At 44.4% G+C, this 13326-nt stretch overlaps 4 non-coding genes across 4 annotated transcripts; all 4 read right to left on the reverse strand.

Annotated features, from left to right (window-relative positions):
- On the reverse strand, nt 7148–7237 carry TRNAY-GUA. The gene is given in 2 exon segments: nt 7148–7183; nt 7201–7237. It is a non-coding gene; the product is annotated as a tRNA-Tyr (tRNA).
- TRNAY-GUA lies at nt 8963–9053 on the reverse strand. The gene is given in 2 exon segments: nt 8963–8998; nt 9017–9053. It is a non-coding gene; the product is annotated as a tRNA-Tyr (tRNA).
- Nucleotides 11735–11824, reverse strand: TRNAY-GUA. The gene is given in 2 exon segments: nt 11735–11770; nt 11788–11824. It is a non-coding gene; the product is annotated as a tRNA-Tyr (tRNA).
- Nucleotides 12402–12491, reverse strand: TRNAY-GUA. The gene is given in 2 exon segments: nt 12402–12437; nt 12455–12491. It is a non-coding gene; the product is annotated as a tRNA-Tyr (tRNA).

Raw genomic sequence — 13326 nt, forward strand, 5'->3', positions numbered from 1 at the left:
CATGGAACTCTGACAACCTAGAAGGGTGGAATGGGTAACAGAGGGAGGGGATATATGTAATATATGTATAATATATTATATATACTGTATATAATTATGACTAATTCACATACAGCGGAGACCACCATAACACTATAAAGCAGTTATCCTCCAATTGAAAAAACTTGAGTTTCCAGTGGTGATGCCCCAAAATGAGGATTTACTGAACCAAACATTAGGAGCCCAACTAGCAGCAGTGCCTGCTAAAGAAAAGAGATCCAATTGGTGAGGAAATAAAGCCATAAGAAAGAGAGAAAATAATTCCTTGAAGACACAAGAGAGATTTGCAATTCAACAGAAGTTTCTCAGACTTCATGCTTGATGAAAAGGAGGCTGACCCTTAACAAAGGTTGAGTGGGAATGCTTCTGCTTTCGTCTGTCACTCATCCCAAACCAGCAGCTGCGAAAGTACTGGGCAATACAGTATAGTAATGAGAGAAGGAATGGAGTTTGACCAGCTGTGGAGGACCATAGCCAACATCCGTCTTTCTCTTGCACAGCACTCATGGGAAATATTTATATCCCAATAACAGAAGCATTGTGTTTTCTCCCTGAGGATTTACACTGGTATTGAGAATCCCTCCCCTGGCCTTTGGGTTGGGAAGCAATAGTAGCCCCAGGGGTGGGATAAGAGAAACTTTCCTGCATCATCCCTAGCTTTTACTGCTTCTCCCAGCCTTGGACCTTATCTTCTAATAAATAACACACATACCTAAAACACTATTCAGAATTCTGAACCACTCTTCACATTTTTCTATGTGTCCACTTTATGTCCTTGAATAAAGACTCGACTAATTCCTGTTCATGTTCTAGAACTCAGTTTACTCTGACACACATCAGCTTCTTTTCTGAGAAGCTTAATCCCACCTCCTGCCCACTCTCCAACCTGATCCATGGCTGGTTCTGCTAAACTAAGTCTCAATACCTAATTGGAACTCTACTTTCTCATTTGTGTCTCATGCCAGATTCTGAACTTGTAGGACAGGAATTATATTTTAGTATAATAACAACCACCAAACATAGTGCCTGGAACACATTAGGTGCTCAATAAATAAGTGAATTAAACTACTCTGACCCCTAGACTTGAGGAGCAGCTGGTATTGTGAGATGAAAACCAGTTAAGTCAAGCTGAGAGGAAGAAGAGTAGAGTTGTCTCCTATTATCTCCATCAGATCGGTTCCAGAACCCCCTGGGGATATAAAAAAAACTATGAGTGTTCAAGCCCCTTGATTAGAATGGAATAGTATTTGAATATAACCTGCACATATCTTCCATATAAAGTTGACTCTTGAAAAATGCAGTGGGAGGGAGGTTTAGGAATGCCAATTCCTGTGTAGTTGAAAACCCACATACTGATATTTCTGCCTCAAAAACAGAGGAATTCATAAATGACTTACCCAAGAGCAGAAACCTGAAACAGTTTGGTCAGAATTAGTACTCAAATCCTTTTGATTTATTTTGATTCCACATATTGTGATCTTTAAGAGAAAAGAAACTTACTCTCATAGCTAGTTAATTTAAGGATATGTAAAATGAAAAAGTAGGTACTATATTTATTGGAAAAATCCACAAGTGGACTCATTCAGTTCAGACCCATATTGTTCAAGGGTAAGCTATACTTTAAATCATTTCTAGATTACTTATAATACCTAATGCAATGCAATGCAGTAGGAAATGGCAACCCTCTCCAGTATTCTTGCCTGGAGAAATGCCATGGATGGAGGAGCCTGACGGGCTATAGTCCATAGGATTGCAAGAAGTTAGACACGACTGAGTGGCTAACACACACACACACACACACACACACACACACACACATCACAATGTAAATGCTATGTAAATAGTTGTTGGTATAGCAAATTTGCTTTGCATTTTGAAACTTTCTGGATATTTTTTTCCTGATTATTTTAAATCCACGGTTGGTTGAGTTCCCAGATGCAGAACCCATGAGTATGGAGGATTGGTTGTACAGAGGTCCCCCTGAGACTCAGTTTGACTGAATTCCATTCTTCTGGACATATTCTTTTTTAGAGAAAAGAAAATACCTAACTGGAAACATGAATGAGGCATGGGAAGTTTCCTCGCTTTAGATTCTGAGGAAATAGTGAGATCACAAACAGGTAGACCTGGTTGAGGTAAGTTGAACAAAACTAAACGAGAAACTGAGGCTCTTGTTTGTTGAGCTGCAAGGAAGACAGGTCGAAGTGAAGAGAGACGCATGAAATCTGAGTGCTAGTAAAGCACACTTAAGCCATATATGTTTTTAACATTTAATTAAACTATAAAACTTAAGGCTCTAACTATAAATTCAGGCAATTTTTAAAAAAACGACATAGCTATCTGTCCAATTAACAATGATCTTGGTATTGTTATAATACTTTCAAACTGACTTGATCATAGGAATATCCTAGTTTTTGCTTGAGATAGTACATTCTAGAAGAAAAGATCATATTTATTTTAAAAATATAAAACATACTCAAATGACTTAAAAATACAACAATGTATAGATTTTTAAAGTTCTAATTCTCCTCCTCCCTCCATCCACCCTATATCCCTTCCCTAATTAACCATTTTCATTATTTTATTGCACAACTTTCTAGTGTTGTTTTGTGTATATGTAAGCAAATGTCAAAATGCTTAATTCTTTACCTGTGACTTTCTTACTCTGTTCTGTACCTTATTACTCACTTTTAAGATACCCTGGAAAACTTTCCCTGTCATTATATGGAGAACAGAAGGAAAATATTTAAACTAAGGAGACTACTAACTTGACAACTCTGTTGAATGATGGAATTTCAATATTCTCGAATTATACTTCTATTTTAATCATCTTTTAATATCGCTTTGACTTTAGTTTTCCTCATCAGTAAAATTCCTGTTGTGGTAACTGTATAGAAAATAATTTATAGCAAAATGATATGATACTTGGGATTTGCTTCCCAAAAAATGAGTGGAGGTATAGATGAAATTAGCATGGCCATGATTCGGTAATTCATGGAACTATGAGTTTGTTACACCATTATTCATTATACCATTTTCTCTATTTTTAGAATGTTTGAAATTTTTCATAATGAAAAAGTGTCAGAAATATGTAGCAACAATCAGGTATATATTTCGAGAAAACTCAAAGTTTTTAGATTAAATACAAAATGTCTGCAGTTAAAAATTAATGAATGTCAGAAATATTTCCCTAAAGATGGCAACTCAATTTCCACAAAATTAGCCAACCAACCACTGGGGAATGTCAGATACCATGTGGCCTACTCTGAGCCAGGAAATGTAAAACTCTAATGAACTATCAACTCCAGGAGGAATTCAAGCTTCCCAGAAACAACTTGCTTTCTGACCCAAAAGTAGTGGAGGCAATATAGAAACACAGCTATTCACATGGAATCACAGTTCAGAATGGGGAGATAGGATTTAAAGAAAATATTGAATACAGAAGATTGTCTTTTTCATTATGATAAAATTTCTTAAAATAAAGATTGCTTTTCTCTCCCTTCTTCTTTCCCCTTTTCATATTTTAAAAGGTAAGTAAATAACATAGGAAAACAAGATTGAGTTCCATTATCAAATTTTACATAAGAGGAACTTACAGGAGAAAAAATAGCACATAGAATTGAATAAAAAGGACAAGAAATACGATACAAGTCTAAAATATGAATGGGAGATTATTCCGTAGTCCTTAATTCATATATGTTAACTCATACCTATGTATAATCTGGCCTTGAGTATAATAACCACAGTGTGAAAAGAAGGATAAAACAGGACAAGCAACCTTAGAGAAAACAGGTACTTCAGGATTGGCTGAAGCCTATCTTAAAGAACATAGAACTAAGAGACAAAATATATGAGAGAAATGTTAAGTGACATAAAGGCAGACAAATATCTGTGAAACAGAATGGTGCAGAAATAGACCCACATATTTATGGCCACTTGATTTTCAATGAGAAAAGGAAATTCAGCGGAAAAAGTATAGTCTTTTCAACAAATATCGAAAGAACAGTTGGATATTCATATGATAAAATGGACTTTAATCTACATCTTAGACTTATAAAAACTAAGTAAAAAAAGATTCATAGACTTAAATGTAAAACTAAAATAATTTTAATTTCTAAAAGTACAAAATAAGATATAACCTCTGTGACTTTGATTTAGGCAGATTTAATAGAAACAAAATCAAAAGCACAGTCCATAAAAGAAAAATTGATAAATTGAACTTCATCAAAATTACAAGTTTTCTTTCTCAAAAAAAAAAAAAAAGCTATTAAGACAACACATAAACAAATTATAAGTTGGGAAAATTATATATATTAAAGTCACATATCTAACAAAGGTAAAATAGTATCCAGCTATATTAAGAACTTGCAAAACTTGTTAATAAGAAAACCTACCTCTAATTTTTTAAATGAAAAAAAGATTTGAACAGCCCTACAATGATAGTTGGAGACTTCAACACCCCAGTGTAAATAATGGAGACTAGACAAAAGATAAATAAGGAAATAGAAGACTTCAACACGGTAAGCTAACCTAACAGTGCAGATCTCAGAGACCACACATAGAACATTCCACCCAATGACAACAGAATACATCTCCCTCAGAAATACAGATGGAACATTCTCCAAGACAGACTTTGGGCCACGAAACTAGTCACAATAAAATTAAACTGTTGAAATTACACAAGTGCCTTTTCTGATCTCCATATAATGAAACTACAAATCAATAGCAGAAATAACTTAAACCACACAGTTTTGAGCAACAAATGTGTCAAATTAGCTAACACAAGAGAAATTAGAAAATACTAAGAGATTAGTGAAAACAAAGTCACAACATACCAAAACTTAAAGGATGCAGCAAAAGCAATGTTCAGAAGGAAATTTAGCGCCATGCTGCTGCTGCTGCTGCTAAGTCGCTTCAGTCGTGTCCGACTCTGTGCGACCCCATAGACGGCAGCCCACCAGGCTCCCCCATCCCTGGGATTCTCCATTGCCATTTCCTTCTCCAATGCATGAAAGTGAAAAGTGAAAGTGAAGTCACTGAGTCGTGTCTAACTCTCAGCGACCCCAAGGACTGCAGCTTACCAAGCTCCTCCGTCCATGGGATTTTCCAGGCAAGAGTACTGGAGTGGGGTGCCATTGCCTTCTCCATAAATGCACATTAAAAAAAAATCTCAAATCAATAACGTAACCTTCAATCTGAAGGTTGAAAAAAATGTTTAAGAAGAAAAGTTTTAAGAAAAAAGAAGAGCAAACTAAACACAAACAAAGCAAGCAGATGGAAGGAATAATAAAGATTAGAGGAGCGATAATGAAAAATAATTTTAAAAAACAAAATCAACAAAACCAAAAGTTGATTTTTGAAAACGTGAAAAAAAACTGACAAATCTTTAGCTTGACTGACAAAGGAAAAAAACAAAAGATAACAAAAAAACCATCAGATTACTGAAATCAGGAATTAAAGTGGAGATGTTACTACTGACCTTATAGAAATAAAAAATACTGTAAGAGAATACTATTAACACCTATATGCCAACAAATTAGATAACCGAGATGAAATGGAAGAATTTCTAGAAACATGCAAACTATCAAAACTCACTCAAAAGTTTCTTTGAAGAATGGAAAATCTGAACAGATCTATAGCGAATAAAGAAATTAAATAAATAATTAAAAACCTATCGAAGAAAAATTCAGGATCAGATGGCTTTATTAGTGAATTTTACCAAACATTTAAAGAAAAATTAACTCCAATCCTTCTCAAACTCTTCCAAAAGGCAGAGGAGGGAATGCTTCCAAACTTGTTCTCTGAGGCCAGTACTAGCCTCACATGAAATTTAGAAGAAAAATAATAATAAGAAAAGAAAATGATACACCATTGTACCACATGAATGCAAATACAAAAATCCTCAACCAAATACCAGCAAACCTAATCTAGTAAAAAGATTATACACTAAAACCAATTGGGATATACCCCAAGAATGTAAGAGTGGTTCAACATATGAAAATGAATATAATACGCCATGTTAACAAAATAGAGGGGGAAAACACATGATCATTCCAATTGATAAAGAAAAAGCATTAGACAAACTTGATATCCTTTCCTGATGAGAATACTCAGCAAACTAGGAATACAAGGGAACGTCTTCAATACGATAAAGGACACCTATGAAAAATCTGCAGCTAATATCAGTCTTAGTGGTGAAACATTGAAAAAGTTCTCCCTAAATTCAGGAACAAGAGTGGACAACCACTATTCAACATTGTACAGGAAGTTCTAGCTAAGGAATTCAGGCAAATAGAATGGAATGGAATAAAACAAAATGAAACATAACAAAATGATATATAGTATATACCATACTATACAATATAATCAGAGAAGGCCATGGCACCCCACTCCAGTACTCTTGCCTGGAAAATCCCATGGACGGAGGAGCCTGGTAGGCTGCAGTCCTTGGGGTCGCTGAGGGTCGGACACGACTGAGCGACTTCACTTTCACTTTTCACTTTCATGCATTGGAGAAGGAAATGGCAACCCACTCCAGTGTTCTTGCCTGGAGAATCCCAGGGATGGTGGAGCCTGGTGGGCTGCTGTCTATGGGGTCGCACAGAGTCGGACACGACTGAAGCGACTTAGCAGCAGTAGCAGCAGCATACAATATAATGCATCCAAATTGGAAAGGAAGAAATAAAACTATCTCTGCTAGGAGATTTTATGATTTTTATATGTAGAAAATCCTAAAGAATCCATCCGCCCTAAAAAACTATTGTAGCAAACGAATCCAGAAATGTGGGTATCAAAGACAGCGCTGTGCTAGGCAGAAGATGCAAAAGCAAAAGGGCTCGAGGGTTGGGGTACTGTCCCCTTAAGTGGGAGCGGTGGTTGGGGGACCAGGAGCTGTTGTTTTGCGCTGAAAGCCGTGGACTTGAGAAGAAGCAAATGTATTCCTTGGTGCCAGTTCACAGGACGCCGTGAGGGTGGCTCCAGAAGGGCTTTCCTGCCCCTATTCTGTGAGAGTTCAGATGTTAACCTGCTTTGCAAGGGTAAATTTGCGCAGCTGGGCTCCCGGGGGTGGCGGCGGCCTTCACGACGGAGCAAAATCACCAACTGCACTTCCTTCGAGCCGGAATCGAACCAGCGACCTAAGGATGTCTACATGCTTTGTATCTACAGTCCTCCGCTCTACCAGCTGAGCTATCGAAGGGCGCACACGCGTTCGTGCTGGGTCCTTCCTTTTTGGAGAAATGGCAAAAGCCAAAAGGCTTTAAGAGGCTCCGGGTACAACATACTCTGGGGTGGCTGGAAGTCCGTTGGCAAAGAGCCGTGCACACGCCGGGGATCCGTGGTGGCCAGGCATCCCAGAGAAGCGATTTTCAGAATCTGAGCCCAGCCCGCCACTTGTTGACTCATTTTCTCTCCCTTGGGCTCTCTCTTCAGAGAGAACAGGACAGCAGCCCTCTGTGGCCAGAAAACTGGAAAGAGGGTGAGGAGAAAGGGGCGTTACTGAAACCCAAATGGATGCGTAGGTGAGGTGGGAGCCGGCTCGCGGAGGAAAGCAGAGGATCCTACCACCCAGGTAGGAACCGCTGAGGGGCCCTCGAGGAGTGTCTGAGCGTCTCCCCCAGCCCTTACCCAAACCCAGACCTGCCCTCTGGTGCTGACCTGACCCTGTTGCCACCACGAGCTGGGCTCACTTTTCCTCACGGTGAGGCTTCCTGGGAAGTGATGGGGAAGGATGTCGGGCTAGACGGGGAGACCACACCGTTAGGCACCCAGAAGCCTGGTTATGCTGCTGCCAGTCTGGGGACTTGGCTCCCCTTCTCTGCCCACAGACCCAGATCTCTTTGGCAAGAGCCGGCGGCTCCCTTATGTAGCTCCAGATTCTGAGGGCTTCCTGGACAGGCACAGGAGATGAAGGGAGGACCAGAGCACCCCGCTGTCAGGCTTGGACCTCTTGCCTTTGCTCCGCGTCTTGGACAAATGTTTAAGATCCCATCTGGTGTGAGCCTGCCACCCCGACAGTGCTTGGTCACCCACCCAGCTCATGTCGCACAGAAGTATGGCAAGCCACACCCAAGTGCGGCCTCCAGGGCCAGTGTGGCCTCTCCTGATCCAGATGCCCGCAGGTTTTCACCTGCAAGGACGAGGTCCATGTTCTCGAAGGTCTGCTACTGCTCGTTGTAAGTTCCCAGACAGGAGGATGGGGTCATGGCGGGGCTCACTCCGGAGTATCCAAGTCACCAGAGTCCACCTCCCAACCATGGTCACACTCTCATTCTGTTATATCCCCAAATATCAAAGCTAGTTCCCCCAAACCTGGTAACCTTCTCTCCCTCTCTGGAGAGTGAGGAAGAGAGACAGCTAGAGAGAGAAAGAGAAAGTTGGAAAGAGAGAGATGGACAGAGAAACAGAGACAGTCGTTGGGCTAGACAGAAGAGAAAAGCTATGGACCATTCTAGGACTAGGCCAAGTAGGAAAGGGAAATTGAATGGGAGGATTTTCAAGAAGAACGCCTTGGTTGTCCCTGACCCATGTGATGGCAGGGGTGCTTGTCCAGCTCCAGGGCTTGCGGTGGGTAGCTCCTCTGTGGCCACTTATCTGTCACGGACCTGTCCATGTTGAGTAAGTGGTAGCGGCAGAGCAAGTGCAGCTTTCCCTGGGGAGAGATATATGAATAAAGTTTAAAGGGTTTGGGAGGTTGAGAGGGTGGCTAACTCGCCTGCTAAGGCAGGAGCAAAGGGGTGTTGTTAGACTGAGGGGCATTTGTCCGTGGATTTCAGGAAGGAGAGGTAGGTAATTGGCTTCAGAAGGGCTCTGTCCTGTGAAAGTGGGGGTGATCTACTGATGAAAGGGCCAAGGCCAATATACAGGGCAGAGGTAGAGGGCGCTAGCGGTCTTCGTGATGGATAAAAAAAGAAACCCAAGCACTTCCTTCGAGCTGGAATCGAACCAGCGACCTAAGGGTGTCTATGTTCATGAAATACTACAGTCCTCCGCTCTACCAGCTGAGCTATCGAAGGGTGCACAGCCAGGTACTTCTACTGACAAGTACTGGGGCTTTCCTTTTGCAGAAATGAAGGTGGTCAAGAAAATGGAGCCTCATTGCTTCTTAAAGAGGAGCATGGGCCTCCATGGGTGTTCCTTCCCCCTTTCCATCTGTCTCATCCCCAACCCCCATTCCTGGTTCTTATCTCCTTTACCTGTTACTCACTCCAGAGAGGGGCCTCGGTGCCCACCTAGACCTAGTCTTGCTTTTCCGTGCAGTGAGGCTTCCTGGGAAGTGATGCAGAAAGATGTTGATTGGGCTAGCCCAGTCTGGGGCCTTGGTGACCCTCCTTTGCCCACAGACCCGGATTCCTTTGGCAGAGGCGACTGCTCCCTGAAGTAGCTCAAGATTCTGTGGGCTTCCTGGGCGGGAGACGAAGGGAGGAGCCAGAGCACCCTGCTGTCCGACTTGGACCTCTTGCCCTCACTTGGAGTCTTTGAAAACCTTTCAGATCCTATCTGGTGTGGGCTCGCCACCCCAGCAGTGCATGGTCACCCACGCAGCACAGGTAGAACAGAGGTGTTGCAAGCCACACCCAAGCCACCTGCCCTCCAATGCCTGTGTCACCACCCCTGATCAAAAGACCCACAGGTCTGCTCCTCTGAGGATGAGGGCCATGTCCATCGAGGTCCCCTACTGCCCACTGTAAGGCTCCAGATAGGAGGATTTGACCGTGCTAGGGCTCACCCTAGAGTATCCAAGTCATTAGAGTCCCTCTCCCAGCTATGGGTACTCCCCTGCCCCTGCCACATCCCCCAAACATCAAAGTTAGTTCCCCCAAACCTGGGAACCTCCAATTCCCATGGAGAGGGGGAGGAAGAGGAGGTAGGGGTGTCTGTGGGCATATCCAACGAGAGCCTTAGCATCTCTTTTTGGTCCCTGCCCTCTGGACTCTGCAGAAGGTCACATTCGAGGCTGGGGACTCTTTGTGGCCACAGAGCAATAAAACCTTTCTCCTGAAGGTCTTTCACTGCTGAAGGTGGGACAGCAGTGGCACCACCCCCATGGAGACACCACAGCCCTGGGCTCAGCCCCTTTTAATCAGCAGTGGGACATGGGAAGACCTGGGGCAGCTCTTCTGGAGAGGAAAATGTGTGGGGAAACGCAGTCTGAATGCAGAGGCAGAACCTGAACTGAAAAGGAGTTTGTGGGCTTAGGGGTCAGGAGAGGCCAGCAGCTGGGCCCCAGGACAGCAGAGAGTCACAAGCCCATCACCGTTGTACTCTTTCCCACGACAGTTCTCTTTCCCATGCTTTCCAAACATATCTCCCACCTTCAGAAGTTTCCCTCCCACAGAGGGGTAAGAGCAAGGGCCACACCTTGGCTTTCCTCTCTGCACCCACAAGCCTTGACAACCCTCCCCCAGCCACCACCGCCTCTTCAGCCTGGCTCAGTGGGGATGGATGGAGGTTGGTGGGAAGGCCCAGCCCATGTAGCCTTAGGGCCCAGCCCTTAAGTAAGCCAGCTGGTCAGAAAGCACAGGCCACTGATCTGTGTAAGGAGAACAGTTGGTGTATCCCTCCAGATCACACATCCAGCCATCAAACCCTGGCCCCTTCTGCTCGCTGCCTTCAGCCACCACTGTCTGCCCTCCCCTCCACCCCCACTTTTCCTACTCTCGGGGCTCTCTCGACTCTAAATCTTTCCTTTTGCTCACAAACTCTGCTCCTGTCTCTTTATCTCCCCCTCCGCTTGCAGTCAATCACCCTTGGTCTCTCTCTGTCTCTGTCTTTATCTCCATCTCTATTTCTATGTCTTCCATCAGAAGCAGCAGGGGAGTCCGTGCACGTGTTTTTCCCACCACTGTACAGAGTAGGAGCAATCATTAGTCTTTCAGAAGGAACTCAAAGCTTCCTATAGCAACCAGAAAAGCTGTGAAGTTTCAAGGAATTTGAAGGTTCCCCGTGGCCTCAGCCTCGTTCTCTGACAGGAGACGTGAATCGGGCCTCTGAAGTTTTCAGTATGACTTCAAGCCTTCTCCCCCATCCTGAGAGCCCTGGTGTCTTTTGTTGCTGCCAATGCCAGTGGCTCTCAATGCAGGTGTACAGTTGGCAGTGGCTTGGTAAATCTGAGTGGCAGTCCTGTCCCACAGTATATAAAACGAATAGTGATGGAGGTTTTCAGTCTCCCTATGTCTATATATTTATGGATTATTCGAAAGAAACACAGAAAGAGAGAATAAATGTGAGAATGAGGGAGAAAGAGAGAGAGTCAGAGAGAAAGTTGGAGAAATGGACAAGGACACACAGAGATCGCCGTTGGGCTAGACAGAAGAGAGAAGCAAGGGACCACCCTAGGACTAGGCCGAGTAGGAGAGAGAAATTGAATGGGAGGATTTTCAAGAAGAATGCCTTCACTGTCCATGACCCATTTCATGGCCCAGTGCTTGTCTGGCTCCAGGGCTTTGTGGCGGGCAGGTACTGTGTGGCTGGGTCTATCCATGTTGAGTAAGTGGTACTAGCAGAGCAGGTGCCGCTGTCCCTGGGGAGAGGTGGATGAATAAAAGTTTAAAGGGCTTGGGGGGGTCAACAGGGTGCCTTGTTGGGGCAGCCTCCTAAGGCAGGAGAAAAGGGGTATTTGGGGCTTGGGGGGCATATGTCAGTGGACACATTTCACTAGTGGCCCTTATGATGGGGCAAAAGTAACCAGTGCACCTCCTTCGAGCTGGAATCGAACCAGCGACCTAAGGATGTCCACATTTATCAAGTCTACAGTCCTCCGCTCTACCAGCTGAGCTATCAAAGGGTGCATGTCTATGTTTTCCACTGACAAGCACTAGGTCCTTTGTTTTTGCAAAAATGAGAGGGGCTAATGAACAGGAACCTCACTGCTCCTCAAAGGAACACCACCTCTAAGTGCCTCCTTCCATCCCACCCACTAGGAAACTGAGTGGGAGGATTTTCAAGAAGAATGCCTTGGTTTTCCATGAACTATGAGATGACCCAAGTGCTTGTTGGGCTCCAGGGCTTTCCGTGGGCAGCTCCTGTGCGGACACGTGTTTGTCAGGAATCTGTCCCTGTTGAGCAAAGCGGTAGTGGGAGAGGGGGCACTTGTCTCCCCAGGAAGAGGTGCATGAATAAAAGCTTACAGGACTTGGGATGCTGAAGGAGTTGGGGCAGTCTACTTAGGTTGCTTTTGGATGAAGGGCATGTGTCCTTGGATTTGGGGAAGGGACAAGTGACTCTGGAAGGGCTTTATTGGCTTTGTCCAGTGAGAATGAAGATGCTCTTGTAGTGCACTGACAAGGCCAGTTTGCAGGGCAGAGGCACTAGGTGCCAGGAGGTGGTGGCACTTATGATGAGGCAAAAGCAAGTGAGGCACTTCCTTCGAGCCGGAGTCGAACCAGCGACCTAAGGATGACCACATGCAGTAGACCTACAGTCCTCCGCTCTACCAGCTGAGCTATCGAAGGGTGCGCATGGACGCATGCTGGGTCCTTCCTTTTTGCAGGAAGGACAGAGGCCAACACACTGGATGACCCTGGGTATATCAAGCCTCTGGTTAGTTGCAAGCCCTCTTGTCAAAGAAAGATATACATGCCAGCTCCGTGATTGTCAGGCACCCAGGGTGGCTATTTTCAGAATGTCTGGGCCTGGACAGTCACTCATTTTCTTTCCCCTGCTCCTTTCTACAAGGAGTGGTGGGATACCGGCCATCCTAGGTCCGAAACTCTGTAAGTGGTGAGGGTAAAGGGGGCGTCAGCCAAACGGAAGCGTGGGTTGGTTGGTGGCGGGCTTGCGGAGGAGTGGAGAGCAGAAGAAAGCATCCTGCAGGGTCGATGAAGACCTTTTGAGGAGAATCACTGCCTCTAACCGCCTCTCCCCATCCCACTCAACTGCCGCCCCAGGTTCTGTACTCACCTCGCCTCAACACTCACTCCAGACCGGGACTGCGCTGCTCTCCTAGACCTAGTCTGACTTTCTGCGCTCATGACTCTTCCTGGGAAGGGATGGAGAAAGTGACGTTCGGTTCTGCGGGGACGACCACGCCCGTCGATACTCCTGCCCTGCTCGCTGAGGCCAGTCTAGGGACTTGGATCTTCTTTTCTGCCCACAGACCCGAAATTTTTGTCAGTAGCTGTTTCTCCAGCGTCTATCTCTCACTCCCTGCACCTTTCAGTTCCCTTGCTTCAGTCCTCTTTATTTTCCCCACCACCTTCCTACTACCAGATGTATTTCTGATCCCTTTCTGATCCCTAAGTTCGTGCTTTTCTCTTAAACTTTCCCCCTTCTTGAATTGCTGTATTT

Source organism: Capra hircus, chromosome 10 (genome assembly GCF_001704415.2).
Source record: "Capra hircus breed San Clemente chromosome 10, ASM170441v1, whole genome shotgun sequence".
Classification (NCBI taxonomy): Eukaryota; Metazoa; Chordata; class Mammalia; order Artiodactyla; family Bovidae; genus Capra; species Capra hircus.